The following is a 24,820-nucleotide window of genomic DNA, read 5'->3' as shown; positions in this document are numbered from 1 at the left end:
TTTTGCCTTAAAGAAAAAAAGATATTCTGGGCTATAGTCACCAGAATGCTCTGGCTGCTATGTGTTGCTGGAACAGTGCAAAGCAGCCAGAGCAGACTAGTGAATCTGGCCTTCTGATTTTCCCTACTGCAGCTACTCAATTAACCTAATATAATAAAAACTGTTGTTACCTTTGTTTTAATACCATTTATTTCTTCAAGAATTCTCTTCATCTCTGGTTTGGGAGTTTTTCCTACCTGTAATGCAGGAAGCAAGAGTTGAAAAGTAGATATGCCAGCTGCCTTTTTCCCCTTGATCATTATAGGTCACGACTGCATGAAAAACTGAACTTGACCATTTGATCTGTCAGTTTAATTAGCAACATTCTCAGACCAGTGATGAGCTGCCAAAATCTTAACAACTGGTTACCTATAAAAAGTTCTATTTTAAGGGAGGGGGGAAGCGGGGAGGGGCCAGGGCAGGTGGAGACATACTAGTGGGGCCGGGGGCCCCTGCAGGGCCTGGGGAAAATTGCCTCCCCCCTAGCGGCCCTGGAGCTTGCAGCCCCCACCCTTACCTTGCCTGCAGCTCAAAGCAGCAGGACGACTCAGGAGCTCAGCTGAGCTGCCCATCTGGTGCTGGTGGCTGGCCACGCTGCAGCTGGTGGGAAACGGGGGAGGAGCCAGGGGAACCTCAGCCTTCCCAGTTGGGAATCCTGGGAACAACAGGATGGCTCGGCCTGCAGACCGGAGTTCTTTGCCCATCCCCTGGCCCTTTAACAACCGTTTCTCCACGGACGTCTAATTTTAGCAAACGGTTCTTGGGAACTGGTGGGAACTGGCTCCAGCTCACCACTGTCTCAGAGTGTCTTGTATGGAACAATAACAAAATGTTGCACCTGATGGGAGGAAAACACCCTGAATAATATAAGAATCAAGTAATTGCTTGATTTTTCATTGTAGTAGTATTTGCTAAAACAACATACCAGGCTCAATCATGCTCCAGCTGAAGTGACTAGTATGACTACCATTGATTTAAGTGAAAGCATGGTGGGCTCCCAATATTGAATATAAACTTGATGCAAAAGAAGAACTTCTGAGGATTAGTAGCAAATTAGTTTCACAGTTCACACAATTTTGATTTATAACAAATAGAAAATGTATAGTTTCTTTAGCATCCATATGTACCATTTGATGGCAATTTTCCTACTAAATGCATGCTTTAAACCCTTATGCAGTAGCCTGGCTTTATTAAAAATACAACTATATGCCAGCTGATTATCCAGGGAAAATATGAGCAGAAAGCTGATATCTCTGCAAAGGTCTGATCTCAGGTAAAGAAAAGAAGAGAAGAGCAAAAAAATACTATAATATGACTCTCTATATTTCAGTATCAGAGGGGTAGCCGTGTTAGTCTGGATCTGTAAAAGCAGCAAAGAATCCTGTGGCACCTTATAGACTAACAGACGTTTTGGAGCATGAGCTTTCGTGGGTGAATATGCACTACATGCATCTGACGAAGTGGTATTCATCCACGAAAGCTCATGCTCCAAAACGTCTGTTAGTCTATAAGGTGCCACAGGATTCTTTGCTGCTTCTATATTTCAGAAGAGTATAACAGTTTATGGGAAGGCCCTGGGTAGCACATTACTTTTAGACTGTAACATTTCATCACTGAAAGAATGGCTTAGAACATGGTTCATGTCACCAGTAACGCAAATTTGACCTTATTCTCTTGGGCCTCACTGTGAGTCCCATATAAACCAAATACCCATTGAAGTTTGGCATCAGAGAAATAGGTCTCTTCTCACAACACCACCACATAATTTGACTGGTAAATATTCAAATTTACCTATTTAATATAACTAAAAGGCTCAGGGTGTATTTGCAGAGATGTGTGGAGAAGCTCACACAGCACCGGCTCCTATTACATCTGCTAAGAGGCAGTGCTCTCATTCCTCAGCCTCATAACGGACACAGAAATCCCAATGTGAAAGAAAAGGACTACAGACTTTCAACAACTGAGGGTCTTTCACTATACAACTACTACTGGACCCACTGAGTTTTGCCTGAATAGAGCTAAAGAACTCAGGAAGGATCTCAGATTTTGGTCTATTAATATTAGAAATAAGCCCAAACCAAAATCTTGGAATAAATTCCACAATTAGGAGGAAGTATGAATCTGGACCAAATCTAAACTCCCTGGCTGGATCCCATTTCTGCAATGGGCTGAACCAAAACCTTGAATTTGAAAACTGAGAAGATTTTGATCAGGATCCCAATATAAAGTTTGATCTTGGGTCTATCTCTAATTAACATTGATGAGAGATGAGTGGCTAAAACCCACCATTTGAAACTAAAACTATACACCTACCGGGTAAAACTGGTACAAGTGATACTGATACATGCTGTTTTTTGGCATGTTTTTCTCATGGAAAGATTAAAGCAGAATCTTTGGAGAGATCCCGGACATGGAAATCAGCGGTGAGTAATACAGTGCACCGCTGATTGCTATTGGACAGCCACCTGCTATTGACACTGCACCCCCTGAGCAGGAGGCGTGCACCCTGTGGTTATGACATCTTCCTCAGTCCCTCTATTCACATCAGAACATAATCCGACATAATCCACCATTCTGAACATGGCCTCTAATGTGATCCAATATGGAAAGTAGACTAGGAACCTTTCTCCTGCAAAGAACCAATATATGCAACAGTACAAAGCCAATAGTACAAAGAAAGAATGAGCACTTCTACTTACTTGCAGAAAAATGCCCAAAATAGCCACACCATCATAGTTTCTCAAAGCTATCAGCATAATTACTGTATTTGGAATACCAGTGTACCAAGTGAAGCTGTACCAAATACAATTAAAACATAATTAATACTATTCTGCAATAACAAGCCACCAAGAGCCCAGTCTTGCATTCGCTGTGCTCCCAAACCTCTTTTAGTAGGGTGAGCAGGGAATGCAGGATTGGGCTCCAAATGTATCACTGCATAAAAAGAAAATATGTATAAATATGTCCTATACCTTCCACAGCTCTTCCATGTGCTTGTGCTTTTGTAGCAATCACTTGTCAGCTATTTTGGTTTTAAATAAAGTGTAAAAATTAGATTTGGGAGACTGCACAAAATATTGGAAAACGTGCTTAAAATTAATCAGATCATGTAATAGAGGAGATGCTTACCCATGCATGTAATTGCACATGTGCAAAATATGAGTTATCCATTGATGTTTTGAATCTCAACTGAGATTAATGAAATTCAAGTTAATGAAATTCTAAAAGAAGAATCCTAATTCAGGTGTGGCTTTAATAAATTATTACTTTGTAGTTGTCTGCTCTATTCCCAACCCTGCACTGCTAGGGAATGGACAAGGTGACCTCCTCCCACTTCTACTTTCTGCAATACTGTGTTTTCAGGAAATTTTTCAACATTTATTTATCCTTCCAGAGAACTTATATAGCTTCTAATACCACTGTGGTATCAAATACATATCTTCATGAGAACTGGACAAACAACTGATTTTGCAGTTCAGTAGCAGTTCCAATATATATATATTTTAAATTGGTTTGATTCAAACCATATGTGAATTTTAGGTGAAATGAGGAGGTCTGTTTTAGGTCTTTTCCAGAGCAGGGATTTGAATCCAGGTCTTCCACAACCCAAGAAAGGACCCTAACTGCTGAGGTAAAGGTTATAAAGGGGAATAATGTACAGCAACACCTCCTCCCTACATATTTTCTTCTTGCTAGTCTATGACTGGCCAAAAGTATTTGTGTTAAATTTGTGAATAATTTTAGGTCAACTGAAACTTCATCTTTGGTCAAATGAAATTATTATTAAAAAAAATATTCACCCAGCTCTAACTTTTTATAGAAAACAAATATGGTATCATTGCAATCCAATCCAACAAATCCAATCCAACAAAACACCACTTAATTTACCCAGGATCATGGTGGATTCTCTGTCACTGGCAATTTTAAAATTAAGATTGGATTTTTTTCTAAAAGATATGCTGTAGTTCACACAGCATTATTTTTGGAAATTCTATGGCTTCTGTTGTAGAGGAGGTCAGGCTAAATGATCACAATGATCCCTTCCGACCTTGGAATCTATGAATCAATGAATAACTGTCCCTGAATGTGGAATATAGTAGATTGCTTAATTTATGTCTGTCGATTAATCAAAGTTAACTCATGCAATTAACTCAAAAAATTAATCATATTTAAAAAATGAATCACGATTAATCACAATTTTAATTGTACAGTTAAACAATAGAATACCAGTTGAAATTTATTAAAGATTTTTGATGTTTTTCTACATTTTAAAATATATTGATTTTAATTACAACACAGAATATGAGAAGTTTAGTGCTCACTTTACAAATATTTGCACCATAAAAATGATAAACAAAAGAAATAGTATTTTTCAATTCACCTCATACAAGCACTGTAGTGAAATCTCTTTATCATGAAAGTGCAACTCACAAATGTAGATTTTTTGCTACATAACTGCACTCAAAAACAAAACAATGTAAAACTTTAGCACCTACAGTTCCACTCTGTCCTACTTCTTGTGCAGCCAATTGCTAAGAGAAACACGTTTGTTTACATTTATGGGAAATAATGCTGCCCACTTCCTATTTGCAATCTAGCCTGAAAGTGAGAACAGACGTTTGCACTTTTGTAGCCAGCATTGCAAGGTGTTTATATGCTAGACATGCTAAACATTCATATGCACCTTCATGCTTTCGCCACCATTCCTGAGGACAAGCTTCCATGCTGATGACACTTGTTAAAAAAATAATGTGTTAATTAAATTTGTGACTGAACTCCTTGGGGGAGAATTGTATGATTCCTGCTCTGTGTTTCACCCACTTTCTGCCATATGTTTCATGTTATAGCAGACTTGGATGCTGACCCAGCATGCTGTTCATTTTAAGAACACTTTCACTGCAGATTTGACAAAATGCAAAGAAGGTACCAATGAGAGATTCCTAAAGATAGCTACACTACTGGACCCAAGATTTAAGAATCTGAGTGCCTTCCAGACTCTGATCCAGGTGGGGGGTGGAGCGCTTTTAGAAGTCTTAAAAGAGCAACACTCCAATGATAAACTACAGAACCCGAACCACCAAGAAAGAAAATCAACCTTCTGCTGGTGATATCTGACTCAGATGATGAAAATGAACATGAATTGGTCGGCACTGCTTTGGATCATTATCGAGCAGAACCCATCAGCATGGATACATGTCCTCTGGAATGCTGGTTGAAGCATGAAGGGACATATGAATCTTTAGCTCATCTGGCCCATAAATATTTTGCGATGTTGGTTACAACAGTGCCATGCAAATGCCTGTTCTCACTTTCATGTGACACTGTAAACAAGAAGCGGGCAGCATTATCTCCTGCAAATGTAAACAAACTTGTTTGTCTGAGTGATTGGCTGAACAAGAAGGAGGACTGAGTGGATTTGGAGGCTCTAAAGTTTTATATTGTTTTGTTTTTGAAGTTATTTTTTGCGCATAATTCTACATTTGTAAATTCAATTTTCATGATAAGCAGATTGCACTACAGGACTTGTATTAAGTGAATTTAAAATACTATTTCTTTTACTTTTACAGTGCAAATATTGTAATAAAAATAATATAAAATGAGAACCGTACACTTTATATTCTGTTTTGTAACTGAACTCAATATATTTGAAAATATGGAAAACATCCAAAATATTTATATAAATAGTATTCTACTATTGTTTAACAGTGTGATTAATTGTGATTAATGTTGTAATTGCACGATTAATCGTGATTAATTTTTTAATCGCTTGACAGCCCTTCTTAATTTACTTCTGTGTTGATGCAACATGTTATTATGAAGGATAAAAGCAGCATAGCCCAAGGCCTCCAATTACACTCCAATAAAGCACAATTTACTCCACAAATTCATTCTCCTCTATACAAAGACCTAGAGGTCAAATCTTAGTCCTGAAAACTAAAGGCAAAGTAAAAGCCCTTTGCTTGATGGAACCAAGCAGAAATTTGGAGAGAGAGAGTCCTCCCATTCAGCCTGCAACTAGGAACTAGCATAGCGATGCAGTTTGACCATGGCTGATGCTAGTAGGCACAGAGAGGATAGAAAAAAATCATTCATGGCCCCTACCACAAGGTTTTGGGCCAATGGATCTATGCTATGCATCTGGTCTGCCAGTATTTCTCCTTATGGCAAGCTGTTCAGAAACACCATAAAACTCAGCACCATGGCATGTATGAAGGTTTCAGGGCAGGAGCACTAAGAGGCTGCAGCATGGCTTCTCATATAGAGAAACCATGGTATTTCCACTGTAGTTTGGGCCTTGAACTCCCATGTGGGATGTAGATAGAAACTGGAATTTGTTATTAATTAATTGGTCTTTGAGTATTAGGGAGAATTTAGGCCCATAGTGAGTACATACTGGGTCAAATCCACCCATTAACTTCAGTGAGTTCAGAACATAGTAGTTTGGTGCTTTTACACCAAAATAGCAGCAAATATTTGTTTAAAACAATTCTTGACAATAGACTGATAAATTTAAAAGCACAGATATTTAGAATGTGGAGGATATTCTCCACCACGATGCATCCGTTTTAAGGTACATCCAATTTTGGACCTCAGATAATTTAAATGTCCCTTTAACAAGCTGTTTCCCTCATCTGTGAAAATATATTATGGAACTATAATTTTGCAAATAGTTAGGACAATACCAAGATGTATTAATGATTAACAAGTAAAACTAGCAAAACATGATATTTTCACAAGTTTGAGAAAAACAAAACACTGCCACAAAAGCTGTGGTTGCTGCAAAAAACAGCAAAAGATCTCACTGAAATTGGTAAATATCAGGTTCAGGCATATTTACAAAAATTAACAATTTTGCCAAGGGTAGGGGTTTATATTTTAGTTGTGAAAAGCTGTGTTTGTTGGCAGAAATGATTCACCCTTATTCACATTTTTGAATATTCACTGCAATAACAGGTTTCATACACAAACCAATAAATACAAATAAATACTTGAAATTGAAAATGGTTCATGTTGTCCAGCTGCACAATAATTCCAAATTTCAGTTTGCACCATATGTTAGTATATTAAAAAATGGGTCCTACCTCCCCCGCATATTTCATTCCATCCACAATGTGCTCAGAGCCATGGTCATTAGAAGAACCCCAATGAAAGTGAAGTTGACGCAGTCTGTAGATACCTGGGAGTGGTCCATTTCTCAGCACTGCAATTGATAACCCACATCAATATTTGGCTCAGAACTTTTTCAGGAAGCTTTACTTCACAAGAGAGGTTCATATATTTACTAGAGAGGAGTCCAAACCTTTAAAGTGTTGAGCACCTCTTGCAAATTCAAATTATTTCAGTGTAAGTTGAGGGAACTCAGCACTTTGCAGGATCGGGCCTATAATCTCCTATAACTAGGGTACATAGCACTATTTGATTACATAGCTATAGAAATTGCCATGAATCAGGGTCAAACCACAGAATGTGATGCTAGTTACCAAACAGGTCCCCTTCCTCTAACAGCAGCATGTACTGCAGTTTGGGGATGAAGCAAACTAAAGATGGCCGACTATCCTCTAGCAAATGTCCTTCTGCAAAATTAACAAATCTATGCTGATGAATTGATGGGACTGTCTCAGGTGTTGCAGAGGTGCCATGAAGTACTAAAGCCCTGCCAAAGCTTTAAAAACTACTATGTTGCAAGCAATGCTTATTTACAGCACAGTCTGTTGTCTCTGGGGAAAGTTTATTTCTTGAAGAAAGGGCAGAAGAAAAAGGTAAAAATGAACAAATTAGAGAAGTGGCTACTGAGCATGCAGACAAACTTTTTTTCCCTGCAGAAGTTCTGTAGGTGTAATTCCCATTGCAATGTGGTCATCAAAGAGGCCATAATGTACTAACGAGCCATTATTCCAAACACTAGGAAGGTTTTATTTATAGACCATAAAGCACAAGATAAGTGCATTTTGACAGTGTCATCATGGTGAGTAGTCAAGAATCTACACACACTTTCCAGCTAGTAAGTTAGAGTCTGACCCTGTCAAGCTCTGAGCATCCTCAATACCCATTGACTTTCATGGAACTTAAAGGTGCTCAACAACTTCTAAAAGAGGTCCAGCACTTCACAGGATTGGGTCCGTATACGTTAGGTAAGGACAATTACATCCCTGGATCTGAAAAGACAGGGAGTAAGTCCATGTCCAGCTCTTATCTGAAATGTCCTAGAACTAAAGCATCTAAAGGAGGCCTTTCATGTGTTCTCTCAGAAATGTAATATTGTAGGCAGTTTGTCAGCAGGATCAGTAGCAGCTGTCAAGGCCATCAATTGTCCATTAAAACAGACTTGGAAAACCAAGTAATCCTGTTTTAGGGAAAATAATGACACTATTTTCACTTTTGGACTATCAATAGTCATTTTAACTCTGGCACCAGGTGAAGCTGTAAGACATCATGCCAAAAAAAAAAAAAAAAAAAGCTTTTCTCTTCTATAAATAGGGCTTAATTTGTGCCTAACTGATTTTGATCCAGATTTAATGACAAAAGACTATGGCTTAACTTTAATTCATAGATTCCAAGGCTAGAAGGGACCACTGTGATAATCTAGCGGACCCTACGGTGTAACATAGGCCATAGAACTTCACCAAAAAAATGAATGGAGATTATCTTTTAGAAACCTGTTCAATGGGAGGAAAGAGTTTCTCTTGTTTTGTTTTGTGTAATACATTCTATTAAAGTATAAAGAGAAACTCTGAAGGTAACCTTTAACCTAGTAGATGAAATCTAACAAATACACATTTCACAAAAATTTGGGAGTCCAGATCACAAGGACCAAACATAAAGAATCCAAAGACCAAGTCCACAGTGGAGACTTCCACATGGCTTAAAAATTAGTAAGAGGGACCTTTATTTTGTTTCAGCTTGTGGCCTGGAACCAATTTCTTTGAAACTGTTCTGTTCCTGTGCTGCAAGAAATGAAAGGATGAAAGCTCACTTCCACTTAAAAAAAACGTGGGTAAGTAACATACATATCTCCCTTGAGATTGTACTTGGAGATGAAGGGAACATAATGTATCATTACACTGCTCATATAGAATTACCTGTTGTTAAAATCAAAGGCAATCTGTTTTTATACATCAGGGAATAATGGCACATTATTTTCACTTGTGGAAAATATCATCTTCTAGGACCTGAGATTCACAGCTGCCAAGCTGAACGTGTCCCCATATGAAGGTCTCCAGTAATGTTTTATAAAGGTCCTGTCATTAAACCAGTGAGCTGTGGACAATGCTGTAGAGATGTCACATCCTTCCTGCTGCTGATGCTCTCTATGTGAGTGGACCCAAAAGGAGACACAGTGAAGTCTGCAGTTTTTTTGTGGTTTTATCCTAGCTCTGGCTTTCTGGGTCCTGCAGCTGTAACAAAGAAGATGTCTACTCCATCTCTTCTGTCTATAGAGTTCTGAATGTATTTCTTTAAGCAGGCAGGGATGCGGATTTTTGAGTTCTACCATCCATGATCAGATGAAGCAGAACAAGAGGACAAGCTATTTGGGTTGTAGCTCTCCCAGACAAAAGAAATTCACATCCTTTGGGGTATTTTTTCTTTCATGGTTCCTTCATTTTCAGGAAATCCAATTTTAACACTCTGATGGATGAACACAACATTAGGAGATATGCCAATTTTGAAGGTGAGTTTCTGATATTCCATGAGTAGCTTAGCAGTAGATGCTAAGGGACTGTGTAAAACATTTACATCCACAAAATATTTATTTTATGAACTGTATTGATTTGAATAGTGAGGTTTGCATGTCCAATTCCTCTGTTACCTCAGAAAAAAGAGAGGTAAGGACACAAGTACATAATTTGACAATGGCTGTAGAGTTCCTCTCTGACATTTTATAGATAAAGAGAATCTCAGAAGGGTGTTTTTATATTCTATGTTTGATTTTGCCCACAGAACAAAATTCCTATTGTAGGATGTGTCAGCTGCATTCTTTCAACCTGAAAGCAAAAGTGTAACAGCATGCACCTGAAATCCTGCAAGATTCCCTGACAACTGCTATCTATCCATGAGAAATCCTTAACTGCAGAATTATCTTGCTGCTATCTTTACAATAGGTGGAGAAGATGTGGTCCTGTCCAAGGAATGGAGCATGCATCTTTACTGCAACTTTGCTTGGGAACCTTCAGAATCTCAATTGTTGGCAAATTTGGTTGGCAAAATTCTATCACTAGAGTCTCCCATAGATGAGGAATGTTTCAGGATCTGGGGATGCTTCCTCCTGAAGGGTGGGTTTACCACCAAATTCTCTGTCCTGGAATTTGAGCAGTTTAAGTTTCCAGATGGTATGAACAGTGGTCATCTATGCTGATCTGGTTTCCACCAGTTCTAAGGAATAGAACAATTATAATATTTCCAGTATTATTTCCCATACCATTCCTTTTTGCAGTCTAACATTTTGCTTGCTGTTTTTGAATGCTGTTGCATAATGAGCAGAGGTGTTTAGGATAAGATGAATAACTTACCCTGTACCCAAGATAAAAATGCATCCCATAGGACAAACACAATTAACTTTCGATGATACGCAATTGCCAGGAAAGCCTGAAAATTTCCCCATAGTTTGGATGCATAGGAATGAAGAAAATGGTTGAGTGTAAATCTGTTTTTCATTGAACTCCCCCTTTTTAAACCTTGAATTTGAAGGTTGACCATGAGACATAGGTGGGCACTCATAAACAGCTGCATGGACTTTGCATGCAAGATCGGATAATATCCCACCTCCGCTCAGACAGCCTCTGTGCTGTTGAGGAGGAAGAAAGGCCCAGGGAAGCAGAGCAGTCAATGAGAGCAGAGGGAAACCTTCCCATAGTTGGGACCCTCCTTTCAGATGGTCCTGGGGTTGCCTCTTGCACTGAGGTTACCTCTCTGGGGAAGCGAACTCCAGTTGCTAGGAAAAGGCAGGTGTTAGTAATGGGAAATTCGATCACTAGAAACATAGATAGCTGGGTTTGTGATGACCGGGAGAACCATATGGTGACTTGCCTGCCTGGTGCGAAGGTTGCGGATCTCTCGAGGCATCTAGACAGACTTATGTGTAGTGCTAGGGAGGAGCTGGTTGTCATGGTACATATAGGTACCAATGACATAGGGAAGAGTAGGAGAGATGTCCTGGAAGCCAAATTTAGGCTGCCAAGGAAGAGACTGAAATCCAGGACCTCTGTGGTGGCATTCTCAGAAATGCTCCCAGTTCCACGCGCAGGGCCAGGTAGGCAGGCAGAGCTTCAGAGTCTCAAAGCGTGGATGAGACGATGGTGTAGAGAGGAGGGGTTTACGTTCATTAGGAACTGGGGAAACTTTTGGGATGGGAGGAGCCTGTACAGGAGAGATGGGCTCCACCTACACCGAAGTGGAACCAGACTGCTGGCACTAAACATTAAAAAGGTTGTAGAGCAGTTTTTAAACTAGGAGATGGGGGAAAGCCAACTGCTGCAGAGAAGCATGTGGATCGGACACAGACTTCTCTTAGGTAAGAATCTGATGATAGGGAATCTCTAGGGTATAGTCAGGAACAGAGGACGAAAGAGGACAATGTAAGGGCCAGATCAGATGATAAACAATCACATAAAAAAGAATCTGGCACATCAGAAAAGGGCAGACAAATAAAGAGTGACAAGTTTTTAAAGTGCTTGTACACAAATGCTAGAAGTTCAAATAATAAGATGGGTGAACTAGAGTGCCTTGTGATAAAGAAGGATACTAATATAATAGGCATCACGGAAACCTGGTGGACTGAGAGCAATCAATGGGACACAATCATTCCAGGACACAAAATATATTGGAAGGACAGAACAGGTCATGCAGGGGGAGGAGTGGCACTATATGTGAAAGAAAATGTAGATTCAAATGAAGTAAAAGTCTTAAGCGAATCCATATGTTCCATAGAATCGCTATGGATTGAAATTTCATGCTCTAATAAAAATATAATATTAGGGATCTATTCTCAACCACCTGACCAGGACAGTAATAGTGATGATGAAATGCTAAGGGAAATTAGAGATGCTATCAAAATTAAGAACCCAGTACTAGTTGGGGATTTCAATTATCCCCATATTGACTGGGAACATTTCACTTCAGGACGAAATGCAGAGATAAAATTTCTCAATACTTTAAATGACTGCTTCATGGAGCAGCTGGTACGGGAACCCACAAGGGGAGAGGCAACTCTAGATTTAATCCTGAGTGGAGCGCAGGAGCTGGTCCAAGAGGTAACTATAGCAGGGCCGCTTGGAAATAGTGACCATAATACAATAGCATTCAACATCCCTGTGGGGGGAAGAACACCTCAACAGCCCAACACTGTGGCATCTAATTTCAAAAGAGGGAACTATACAAAAAAGAGGGGGTTAGTTTAATAAAAGTTGAAAGGTACAGTGACTAAAGTGAAATCCCTGCAAGTTGCATGGGCCCTTTTTAAAGATACCATAATAGAAGCCCAACTTCAATGTATACCCCAAATTAAGAAACACAGTAAAAGAACTAAAAAGGAGCCACTGTGGCTTAACAACCATGTAAAAGAAGCAGTGAGAGATAAAAAGACTTCCTTTAAAAAGTGAAAGTCAAATCCTAGTGAGGCAAATAGAAGGGGGTACAAACACTGCCAGCTTAAGTGAAAGAGTGTAATAAGAAAAGCCAAAGAGGAGTTTGAAGAATGGCTAGCCAAAAACTTCAAAGGTAATAACAAAATGTTTTTTAAGTACATCAGAAGCAGGAAGCCTGCCAAACAACCAGTGGGGCCCCTTGACGATCGAAATACAAAAGGAGCGCTTAAAGACGATAAAGTCATTGCGGAGAAACTAAATGGATTTTTTGCTTCAGTCTTCACGGCTGAGGATGTTAGGGAGATTCCCAAACCTGAGCCGGCTTTTGTAGGTGACAAATCTGAGGAACTGTCACAGATTGAAGTGTCACTAGAGGAGGTTTTGGAATTAATTGATAAACTCAACATTAACAAGTCATCGGGACCAGATGGCATTCACCCAAGAGTTCTGAAAGAACTCAGAGGTGAAGTTGCAGAACTATTAACTAAGGTTTGTAACCTGTCCTTTAAACTGGCTTCGGTACCCAATGACTGGAAGTTAGCTAATGTAACGCCAATATTTAAAAAGGGCTCTAGAGGTGATCCCGGCAATTACAGACCGTTTGTCTAACGTCAGTACCGGGCAAATTAGTCGAAACAATAGTTAAGAATAAAATTGTCAGACACATAGAAAAACAAACTGTTGAGCAATAGTCAACATGGTTTCTGTAAAGGGAAATCGTGTCTTACTAATCTATTAGAGTTCTTTGAAGGGTTCAACAAACATGTGGACAAGGGGGATCCAGTGGACATAGTGTACTTAGATTTCCAGAAAGCCTTTGACAAGGTCCCTCACCAAAGGCTCTTACGTAAATTAAGCTGTCATGGGATAAAAGGGAAGGTCCTTTCATGGACTGAGAACTGGTTAAAAGACAGGGAACAAAGGGTAGGAATTAATGGTAAATTCTCAGAATGGAGAGAGGTAACTAGTGGTGTTCCTCAAGGGTCAGTCCTAGGACCAATCCTATTCAATTTATTCATAAATGATCTGGACAAAGAGGTAAACAGAGAGGTGACAAAGTTTGCAGATGATACTAAACTACTCAAGATAGTTAAGACCAAAGCAGATTGTGAAGAACTTCAAAAAGATCTCACAAAACTAAGTGATTGGGAAACAAAATGGCAAATGAAATTGAATGTGGATAAAGGTAAAGTAATGCACATTGGAAAAAATAACCCCAACTATACATACAATATGATGGCGGCTAATTTAGCTACAACGAGTCAGGAAAAAGATCTTGGCGTCATCGTGGATAGTTCTCTGAAGATGTCCACGCAGTGCGCAGAGGCGGTCAAAAAAGCAAACAGGATGTTAGGAATCATTAAAAAAGGGGATAGAGAATAAGACTGAGAATATATTATTGCCCTTATATAAATCCATGGTACGCCCACATCTCGAATACTGTGTACAGATGTGGTATCCTCACCTCAAAAAAGATATTCTAGCACTAGAAAAGGTTCAGAAAAGGGCAACTAAAATGATTAGGGGTTTGGAGAGGGTCCCATGTGAGGAAAGATTAAAGAGGCTAGGACTCTTCAGCTTGGAAAAGAGGAGACTAAGGGGGGATATGATGGAGGTCTATAAAATCATGAGTGATGTGGAGAAAGTGGATAAGGAAAAGTTATTTACTTATTCCCATAATACAAGAACTAGGGGTCACCAAATGAAATTAATAGGTAGCAGGTTTAAAACAAATAAAAGGAAGTTCTTCTTCACACAGCGCACACACAACTTGTGAAACTCCTTACCTGAGGAGGTTGTGAAGGCTGAGGCTATAACAGTGTTTAAAAGGGAACTGGATAAATTCATGGTGGCTAAGTCCATAAATGGCTATTAGCCAGGAAGAGTAAAGCATAGTGTCCCTAGCCTCTGTTCATCAGAGGATGGAGGTGGATGGCAGGAGAGAGATCACTTGATCATTGACTGTTAGCTTCACTCCCTCTGGGGTATCTGGCATTGACCACTGGTCGGTAGACAGATACTGGGCTAGATGGACCTTTGGTCTGACCCAGTACAGCCGTTCTTATGTTCTTATCCTTAATGGACGTAGGCATCATGAAAATAGAGTTTATTCGGCCACCATGAGAGTTTTCCTTTGGCAGTACTTCTAGGTCCCGAGACGCTGGATTTTCTATTATCTTTTCCTTTAAGTCTAGGGTGAGAAAGCTGTCTATATTGATTTGCAAAGTGAGGCCCCCTTGCTCTGGTTTGGTGCTAAGGTGTAATTTTAGCCTGTCTGATTCCTATCACAGGACTGATACCTTTTCCAAAACCTAAACCATTCCTGCCTTTGCAGATCACTGCTTTGGCTGTGGATTGGAAAAGAATCTCTGCAAGTGAATACAGAATGCTGCACATAAACAGGCGCGGCTCCAGGCTCGAGCATGCCAAGCGTGTGCTTGGGGCAGCATGCCGTAGGGGGCGCTTTGCCGGTTGCCAGGAAGGCGGCAGGCAGGGGGCCTTCGGCGGCATGCCTGTGGAGGGTCCGCTGGTCCCGGAACTCCGGTGCACCTCCTGCAGGCATGCCTGTGGAGGGTCCGCTGCTCCTGCGGTTCCATCGAAGCTGTGGGACCAGCGAACTCTCCGCAGACACGCCTGCGGGAGGTCCACTGGAGCCGCGGGACCGGCAACCGGCAGAGCACCCCCCGTGACATGACACCGTGCTTGGGGTGGCAAAATGTCTAGAGCCACCCCTGCACATAAAAGACTCTGATAGGTTGAATGTCTTCTCTTGCAAGTCAGTAAGAAAACACTGCTTACATATTCTAGAACTTGCATCTCCCAGTTGGTGAGGTGGTCTGCCTTAAGATGCAGCACACGAGTGAAGGTTGAAAATTCTCTTACAGGCCGGATATTGCAGCCTCTTGATCTCCTTCCTTCTTGCCTCGAGGATAACTATATAAGCCACAGCACTGGAGATGCCCTCTTTCTTCCATAACTCCATCAATATAACTATGCCTCTGGAGGACTGAATTGTTTAGATTAGGGACCTCAGAGGTTTAAGCAAAACTTTTTCTATCCATAATATCTGCAATACTGCATCCACTCTGGCATTCATAGCACAGCAGTGAGTTTGGTGTGCAGGGTAGGCATTTCTGTAGCCTCTTCAAAGAGAATGTCCCACATTCCCTTCTTCTAGTCTAGCTCTAGGCAATCTCACATACACAGCAAGGAAACCTGGGAACCCACAGTGTTCCAATGCACATAATGTTTATAATGTCTTACTCTCTCAGCTATTTCTATCCTATTTGGAAACACTTTTCTGGAAAATTAAAAGCGGACAAAAGATTCCCCTACATTAAGAGTCTGGAAAAGCCTACACTGAAATCCCAATCACACCTCTCAGCTTCTTTTCATGGTGTCCAAACATGGGATTGCAGAAAAGGACGGACAAGAGCCTCCTAGTGGAGCTCAAAGGCTCTCTCTAATGATGTTTCTGTATGCAGCATTTCTGGTGGGTTGGAGGTGGTCCCGTCAAAATGGTATTGACCTTCTTTAGGCATTTAGCTGAGTGTTTGGCTTTATGTGTGGGCTTTGGGATCTGGGAATTTCCCATAGTTTATTTCTGAAGGAGAAACATTATGGCCACAGTAGGGAATCCAGATGTGACTCCCGTAAGATTGCTGTTGTTGGGCCGAAGTAACTTGGCTTAAGCCCTTGGGATGCACCTCTCCAGAGGTGAAACAGCCCAGGAGAGTGGTGTTAGAGAAGTACTGACAACATTTTGGTTCCCAGAGAGCTCTTGGTCAGTGACTGATTCTTACTATGTGTGTTTGTACACTGATCTTGGATGGGGTCCTTGTCACTATAATAAATGTTCCATAAATAGGAGAGGACAATCTAAAGTACTTGCTGAAATGTAGTGTTCCCAGCAACTATTTACAAGAGGCCTCTGTCACAATGTGGGGCCTGTAACTGTGGGTGCAGAGATAGAGGTCTGGTGGAGTGGGGACTCTCCATTTCCTGCAGCACCCATGGTTATCCATAATGGAGTATATTTGCATCAAACAGTGCAATTTTTTAGTTTTTAGTGAGGTTGGCATAGCCAGTGAAGGTCAATGCTGTACAGGCGGATGCAGCTGAGGGGAGCAGAGAGTCTTCCATGTGGCCCATCTGTTTGAGGTCAGGTGACAAAAATCAGTTTGCACAGGTCAGCCCTGTTTATAGACATGAGGAGTTCTTGTCCTTGCAAACAAGTTTTAAAACCCTTACCTGTGGCCCGATCTACAGGGTTAGGTGGTAACTCACAAAGGAAAATAATGAGGCATTATTCCCCAAGATAGAAAATGTTGCTTTACAAGAAAACAAAGGAACATTATAGTTAAATATTACAGTTCATTATGTCAATGATGCATTAAGAAAAAGGCATACATAAATAAACATTTGCTGAGTAGAAGCTATCAGTACCCCCATAATCATAATGACTAATAAAGTCAGTTAAGCATGTTTCTAAAAGGCCTTCAGTACATAGTTACATCATTCCCATTTGTAAATGGAATTTTCACTCTAAGCAACTTTTAAAAAGGGAAGATAACACCAAAAGAAATACAGGGTTTATTGTAGTAAATTTGGTATTATTGAAGGATGAGTAGCACTTAATACACAAAGGAAAAAAGTACAGTTTTCTCACACAGTTTTACAGTACACATCAGTGATGACTTACAACCCAATACATCCTGATCTTTCAGTTCAGGGCCTGTTTTGAGTAGAGACTGTTATAAAATTAGCTCCCAAATTCATTGTCTTTTGTGACCTAATGCAACCTGTGTCTCCAGAGGCAGAAAACATGTAACCCACTCCACTACTGCAGCCCCAGAAGACTTTGTTTGAAAAGCCCTCAAGGTTTTATCTCCAACAACAGCATGGAAGATCAAAGTTAACATCAATACAATTCTTAAATCCTGTTGGGCCTAAGCATTGCTGGTCTCAAATTAGTGCTTGTAATCATACATACTGAAATGCTTAGTGTTAAAAGATGTGCTAACACAGAGGGTTTAGCTTTGCTGTTTGCGATCCATTGGACTTATGCAAGCAAAGCCTTATGCTAGGTTTTAGCCATGCAAATTCTTCTAACTCTTATTGACTTTGGTAATACTTAAATAAATCATCATAAATAATTGGCAGGTATATAAAGTCTTTCACCTAAGGATCTCAAAGCGCCATTCAAAAGTAGACTAGCTTGTTATCTTCATTTCCCTTTTATATGTGAGGAAACTGAGGGACAGAGGCTAACTAACTTACCCAAAGTCAAAATCAGTGGCAGAGTTGGAAAGTCTGCTAGCAGAGTTTCCTGGCTAATGAATAGACAATGCTGACTCCCTGTAATGTGAATTGTGGGACTAGAGGAGATAGCAGAACCTTAAAAGGTTGTTCTTTAATGGGCTTTGGAGCTCTCTACATTACAAATGGCTTTGTTTTAAACAATCAAAACTTTATAACAAGGCAAGGAGCTGGAACCATGAACATGGAACTGGGAATATGGAAGCAACTTCAACCTCATAACTTTTTGTAAGATTAGATCAAAACACAAGTCCAAGCTCAGGTTAGATTTTTCCCAACTAAAAAGAGTTATTACTATTATTTGTCCTCATTATTTCTATGATTGCAGAAGCCAAAAAATGAACATATATTCATTGAAAGTTGATAAATATAACATTCTTTATGAAATACCAGCATATACAATTCTTCACATTAAAATTCTGTTCGTAAAGGTTTTATGAATGAGCTACATCCAAAAAGAAACATTTCTATGACAGGCAGGAAGTAATGAGGCAGTGGAAGATCTGGCAGGAAGATAAGGGGGAGACTTGCAGGAAAGCATGTCTGAATGCTGCATCTCCAGCCTCCTGTCTTGCAGCCATCAGAAAATCAGTAGCGGAGGTAGTACAGATGGCCACAGAATTTGTGCACGGAGCATCAGGGGAGATGCCTGAGATATTTGGTGGAGTGATAGAGCTAGAAGAAGGAGCCTACCCTGGTCAAGATCCTCACGCTGGGCACTCATCAAGGTGCTGTGGTTGGATCTCAACACTGGATTTACGTGCCTTTAAACTTCACTGGGCCTCAGCAGGCCTCAGACACTGACTCCGTCTCCAGCCTCTCTAGCACATTTTTTGAGTACAGTTGCTCAGTCTGTTGCCCCCTTCATAAAAGTGGGACCTCATGATCCAGCTGCCCTAGACCCCCAGGATCAGTCCTAACTCCCTCCAACACACCCAACACCTTAGGCACTCCTTTTTGCAGAGCTCCACATTTTGGGGACTCTGGTTTACAGTTTAAGACTTCAGGGACACATGATAGCTGAAGAAAACAGGCATAGATTTTGCAGATAGATTTCTAAAAAAAAACCCCATCACTCTTGGTCACTTTTTCTTTCAGTATCAAACACCTAATGAGAACACCTAGCCTGAAATAAATTTAGACAAGTGCAAACTTTTGTGCACTTTGTGACAGCAGTGGAATCAATAAAATATATTTCTTATGTGTAAGCATTTAATAATTTACCTAAGATTATTTATTACTATTATTTATTTGCTTGACAGTAGTCCCTAGGGGCTGCAGTCATGTCAGGGCCCCATTACTTTAGACTCTGTACTGTGCGTCCCTGAAGAGTTTACAATGTAAGTATACGACGAGAGACAACAGGTGAATGCAACAAACAGATGGGAGCACAAGGAAACAATGAGACAGTCCTAGTGAGCATAATGAGCGGTGATTATGGAAGTCTTTAGTATACTGCAGCTACATATAATGATGTAGCTCATCAATGATAGAATTCCAAAGCAAATGCCACTAAAATGAATTTAATAAAGAAAAAAATTATGCATTAGGAAGAAATGCTAAGTGATTTCAGTGAAGGAGATTTGGTTTTGTCTTTGCTAGAGAACTAATCAAAATCCCATAACTATTCCCAGTCTGTTCTGTGCTTCTGTTTTTTATTTTATTGGATAATTCATCTTGTATTCATTTTGACTATAGATTTGTTTTCATGAACCCATCAAAGTAATAAAAAACAAGTTAAGATGTATACACACAAATATTTAAGAGCATTGAGTCTTTTAGCAAATTCTCTCATACTGATTATTATTGTCACTACTAGCAATACAGTAATAGCATTTGAAGCTTACAATGCAGATTAAAAATAATATCATATTTTGTGCCAAAACAGTCTGGTCTTTCACTCTACAATATAAATGGACGACCATTTGTTTTCCCTTTTTTTAGCTTGGTATTTCACATATTACAAATAAATGACACAATCCTGCAGACCTTACACTCAAGCATAAGGACTATTGCATGGGGTCCAAATTGGAGCTAGCCGAAAATCAGATTTGCAGGAAATGTCAATATTTTAAACTTTGTCTTCCTTTTGAAATGTTGTTTTCTTTCCAAACTGAATGAAATGGTTATCTAGACTACATCTTTATTACAAGTTAGGGAAGTGATTCCCCTCCTCGCGTACACATGCTTGTGCTAACTCCCATCGAGTAGGCATGAGAATAAACAGCAATGAAGCTAGGGTAGCATGGAGAGCAGCAGCAGAGGCACGGCCTAGCCATGACAAATATAAACCCACCTGAAACCACTGGGCACTTACTTGGCATGACGAAGCCTTCCTTCTGCTGCTACCCATGGTACCACAGCTACACTAGTATTTATACTTGTGCTAGCTCGATCAGAGCTAGTGTGAGTATGCACACACAAGCAGGGGAAACACACCCTTAGCTCGTAGTGTGGACATAGTCTCAGAAAAAAATCAGTTTTGAAAATTTTTCATTTCAGAATATCAACATTTTGTGTTGGAACTGTGTAGCTTTGTTTCAAATTTTAATTTATGAAGTTTTACCATTTTAATATTATTTTTACATTATTTCATATGTCATGAAAAAAATTGGTTTCTTTCAACAAAACAGCCTTTTCTGACAACAAACTCTTTTGACAACAATTTTCCTATCAGCACTACTCCAAGTAGTACATATTGTTTCTAATGCTTCTTCAGATGTGTTCACACAGCAAGGTACTTTGTGAACAGAAATTATGGCTGTTGCTAATCTGCATTCAGAAATATTCACTAAAAAGCTCTGCAAAGATGAAAACATGTTTTGATTTCTAGAGCTGAAAGAATTAGAATGGCAATACTATATTCACTTGATTTCCTTTTTAACTCAATAGTGAAGCAACTTAATAGCTTATTGACAGCAACTTTTCTATGAAGTATAGCCAAAGGTATCAGTATGAAATTCCATTTGTACAGAGATGCTAAATGCTGCTGGCACTTCTTAAAAGGTATTGGCATGTCTCTCAAATATGTATGGCTGTTCTAAGCCTGAAGAGCCACATATGATATGTGCAGCACTTTGCATGTGGTTGTAAAGAATTTGTGGGCAAAAACGTTAATAAGAATGGTGATACAGTACTTTTAGAGTGTTAATATTTGCTTTAAGGAGTTCATTTTAAATTGAAGTATTAGAGAGGTAACCGTTTTAGTCTGGATCTATAAAAGCAGCAAAGAGTCCTGTGGCACCTTATAGACTAACAGATATATTGGAGCATGAGCTTTCGTATAATTTCTTCAGGTAAAACCCAGACTAACCTGATCTATTGAAAGTATCATCAAACACAACTTTGCAGGTTCTCCCGTTGTTCACTATGGTCCTAGCTCCGACAGGATCATATCCAACAAACCAAGGCAGAAGTGAGGGCTCATAATGGACCTCTTTGGAATTGATTTCAATAGGTGACTGATTGTCTCCTTTGGCAATAGGGTAATATTTGTGCCAGTGCTCAGGTCCTAAGAAGGAAGAAATGCAAAGAAATGTCACGAAAATCTCTTCCATTTAGGCATAAAAAGTTGACATCTGTTTAATATAAATACAAGCAATGTTACACATCATTCATACACCTCCTCGCTGCTGTGCCATTCACTGCGGACATTTTTCCTCCTTTTGGTTTTCAGATGGAGGCATCTGAAGCATTAGCCGTGACTCCTAAGAAACTGTTTTTAGAGATGAACATGTTGCTTAGCCATAGGACTGCACCGCCCCTTACAGCCGGGGAGCTGCAGCCACCTGGATTGCAGCGCCCCGGGAGCTGTCCAGTATCCACTTCCCGGGTGAGGGGGAGATCGGACTGGGAGCGCGGGTTGATCTGGCTGTAAAGTTGTGCCCAGATTTATTATCATGGAAGCAGAAGATGCAGGAGCCAGGAGCCAGCCCCCACCTAGCCCAGCCCAGCCCCACTGCTTACAGCGCCTGCCAGACAAGCGGTGCCGGACAGATGCTGAGAGCGGAGACCGCCCTGCCCCTCACTCACCGTTGTCACTGTCATAGCCCCACTGACAGGATTGCTGGGTCATGCTCTCGGCGCGGGGTCTCAGCGCTTTGTGCCTGGGCTGCTCTGACCGCTCCTGCAGGACGGTGGCGCCGGCTCCGCCAGGGGCTTTTATAGGCTCCCGCCAACTCCGTGCCCCCGTTGACACCAGCAGAGGTGAGAGGAGACCGGAGGGTGTCTCCTGCTGGCGCGCAGCCCGCGCAGGGGGCGGAGGGAGCGATCCCCTCCCCTGCCAGCCCCCACCCGCCGCCTCTTCCCCGGGGGCTCCAGGGTCGGCCCAGGCAGCAGCCGGGCAATCAGACCAGCCTGGCGTGGGTCTGTGCGCAGCGAGGGCCCTGCTCGCCAGTCCGCTCAGCGCTGCTTCCCTGCTCTCCGTGGCTCGCACCTGGCAGGCTCACCCTCCGCAAAGCTAGTTCTCTGCCTCTGCAGCCTGCTGCTGCATCTGCCCCGGCTCGGGGCTGCAGCCCCGCGGGATCGTTAGTTTGTATTTGTGATGGAACGAGGAGTTTGTTTGAGGAGTTTCCACGCGGGAGCTGGGTCTAGGGAAGGGGGGGGGGCAGGCACAACTGATGCTGAGCGGTTCACACATTAACCAGACACTCTTCGTGCTGCCCTGCGCCGAGACATCAAAGGCCCCCGCTGACCATACTGATCCCGCTGATCGTTTTTTACTTGGAATTGCCCATGTGCCCTGCGAAGAGTGGGGTGAGAACTCTGGTCATGAATGGCGGCTCAGCGTGCCGGCGGTAACGTGCATCGCCCCCCTGGCTGGGTTAGTGCCGGGGACAAGATTTATCTTCATGGCTTCTTACTTCGGGACATTACACAAATCACTGCACAGAGCCCTGTGTGGGAAGAGAGACTAGCTTATATTTAACCATTTCTCTCTCTCTCTCTCTCTTGCAGTAGAAGGTGGTCACAAAAATGCCTGTTTGCATAGTAGGATTAAAAACAAATAAATGAGACGTGCATTACAAACAGAAATAAATAGCTGACAATGGAGTTGGGGTGTGGTTTATGTTTCAGACTGAAAGAATAATTCTTCTCCTTTGCACTACACTGATTCCAAGCAATTTAAACACATACTGCAAATAAAGTGAGTAAATGCATCTGTGGCAATACAGAGCCCACAAAATTCTTTAGATGAGTTGTGCTATTAAGGTGCTGCCCTTTGTTCTTCGGCTCATGCTTTCTATCCCATGGCTCTTGCTAGACACTATTTATTATCAATGACTATTACATGGGTCATCACTAATTATTAAAGGAAGCAGTAATTTTTTAAAAGCAATTTCCAGCATGAGGCTTTAAAAATGCATCAAACTGGGAACGGAGAGACTAGGTTAGTGGGGTAATATATTTTATTGGACTAACTTCTGTTGGTGAGAAGGACAAGCTTTGGCCCTGACACAGAGCTCTTCTTCAACAACACTGCATACACCATTTTGGGACTAGTTGGGAAGGGATCTAAATTTGTCCCTCCTAGTGACTTTGAGGAGGGAAATGCTGGAGGGAATTTGAGAGGCGAAACAGGCATCTTACCAGAGCTAGTGCTTCCTTCTGCCCCTATTTCTGAGTGCATAAAGTCCGGAATTACCAACAAGAGAGTCCAAACACCTCAAAGCCTTTGCACTACACTGAAGATATGGTGAAAATCTTTCATTACTAAAGGATTTGTTTTTAATTTGATGTTCTGGATAGCACAAGTTGAGAGGTTTCCACTTTTAAATAAAATAATAAATTGTCTTTTGCCAGGCTGAACAACTCACTGCATCTGAATTCATCATATTATGCTGATGCTGTCATCTGACTGCAGCTGGCTGATGCTGTCGGTTGAGCTTATGCAGAAGGTGCAGTTACTACATAGAAGCTCATTAAACTTACACTCGCTAAGTGATCTCAGTGCCACTAGATGGGACATACCACCACATCCAGAAGGTGTGTGGGTTACATAAGAAAATAGTAACTCTTCTTGCTAGCACAGAAAATAGGGTGCCACTGCTCCTGTTTTAATACATTTGATAGCTGCTCTCTAGGTTCAAGTAGCAGAAGATTGGGGTTGGTCCTGCCTTGAGCAAGGGGTTGGACTAGATGACCACTTGAGGTCTCTTCCAACCCTAATCTTTTATGACTCTAAGACAGATAGCTATACAGAGTATGGTGATGGCTCCTGGAGAGCCAGTTTGCATGGCAAACAGTAGGAGTGAGTCAGACTGGTATAATGCCTCACGGAGACATGGATTCAGCAATACCTTTTTACATCTTATGTTCAGTATAACTTTGGGTTTGGAGTGCTGTCAAGGATGAGTTTGGCTCATCGACTTTAGTTATGTAATTGTACATCATAAATTCACATTGTTCCCTATCACGTCAATTTCTCACTTGTACAGCTTAAATTCAGTAGGTGCACTCCCACTGGCTTCACAAAGAGCCTGACTGCACAAAGTGAGCAGAGGGTGGTGAATTTCCAGATTCTTGGATCTTTTAAAGAAGCTACTTACTGTTCAAGACATTCTTACTAAACTGCAAAATCTTTATAGAATATAGAGGGCTAGTCTCTGACAGCTCACGCTAAGAAAACACTTGCTATCAAAGGATTGATTTAAATCAAGGTGATTTAAGTCATCAAGTGGAAAGCCTCAGCTGAAATTGTGGATTTTAATCAGCTTTTCCATTTGTACTTTAGTTATTTTCTAAAGAAACATGCATTCACATTGGTGGCTAGAACCATTACAACATGTTGATTTACAACTATAGAGTGCCTTTACTCTAGATAAGCTACATCTTTTGCTATCTAGTAGGACACACTATAATTATATACATTTATTAGAGCA

The 24,820-nt window shown here is 40.9% G+C and overlaps 1 pseudogene; it reads right to left on the bottom strand.

Moving 5' to 3' along the window:
* LOC115646925 overlaps positions 1-22,185 on the bottom strand; it is a 35,530-nt pseudogene extending 13,345 nt beyond the window's left edge.
* Between the last annotated feature and the right edge of the window lie 2,635 nt (positions 22,186-24,820).

Source organism: Gopherus evgoodei, chromosome 2 (assembly GCF_007399415.2).
Source record: "Gopherus evgoodei ecotype Sinaloan lineage chromosome 2, rGopEvg1_v1.p, whole genome shotgun sequence".
NCBI lineage: Eukaryota > Metazoa > Chordata > Testudines > Testudinidae > Gopherus > Gopherus evgoodei.
This window is presented reverse-complemented; position numbering and strand designations above follow the sequence as displayed.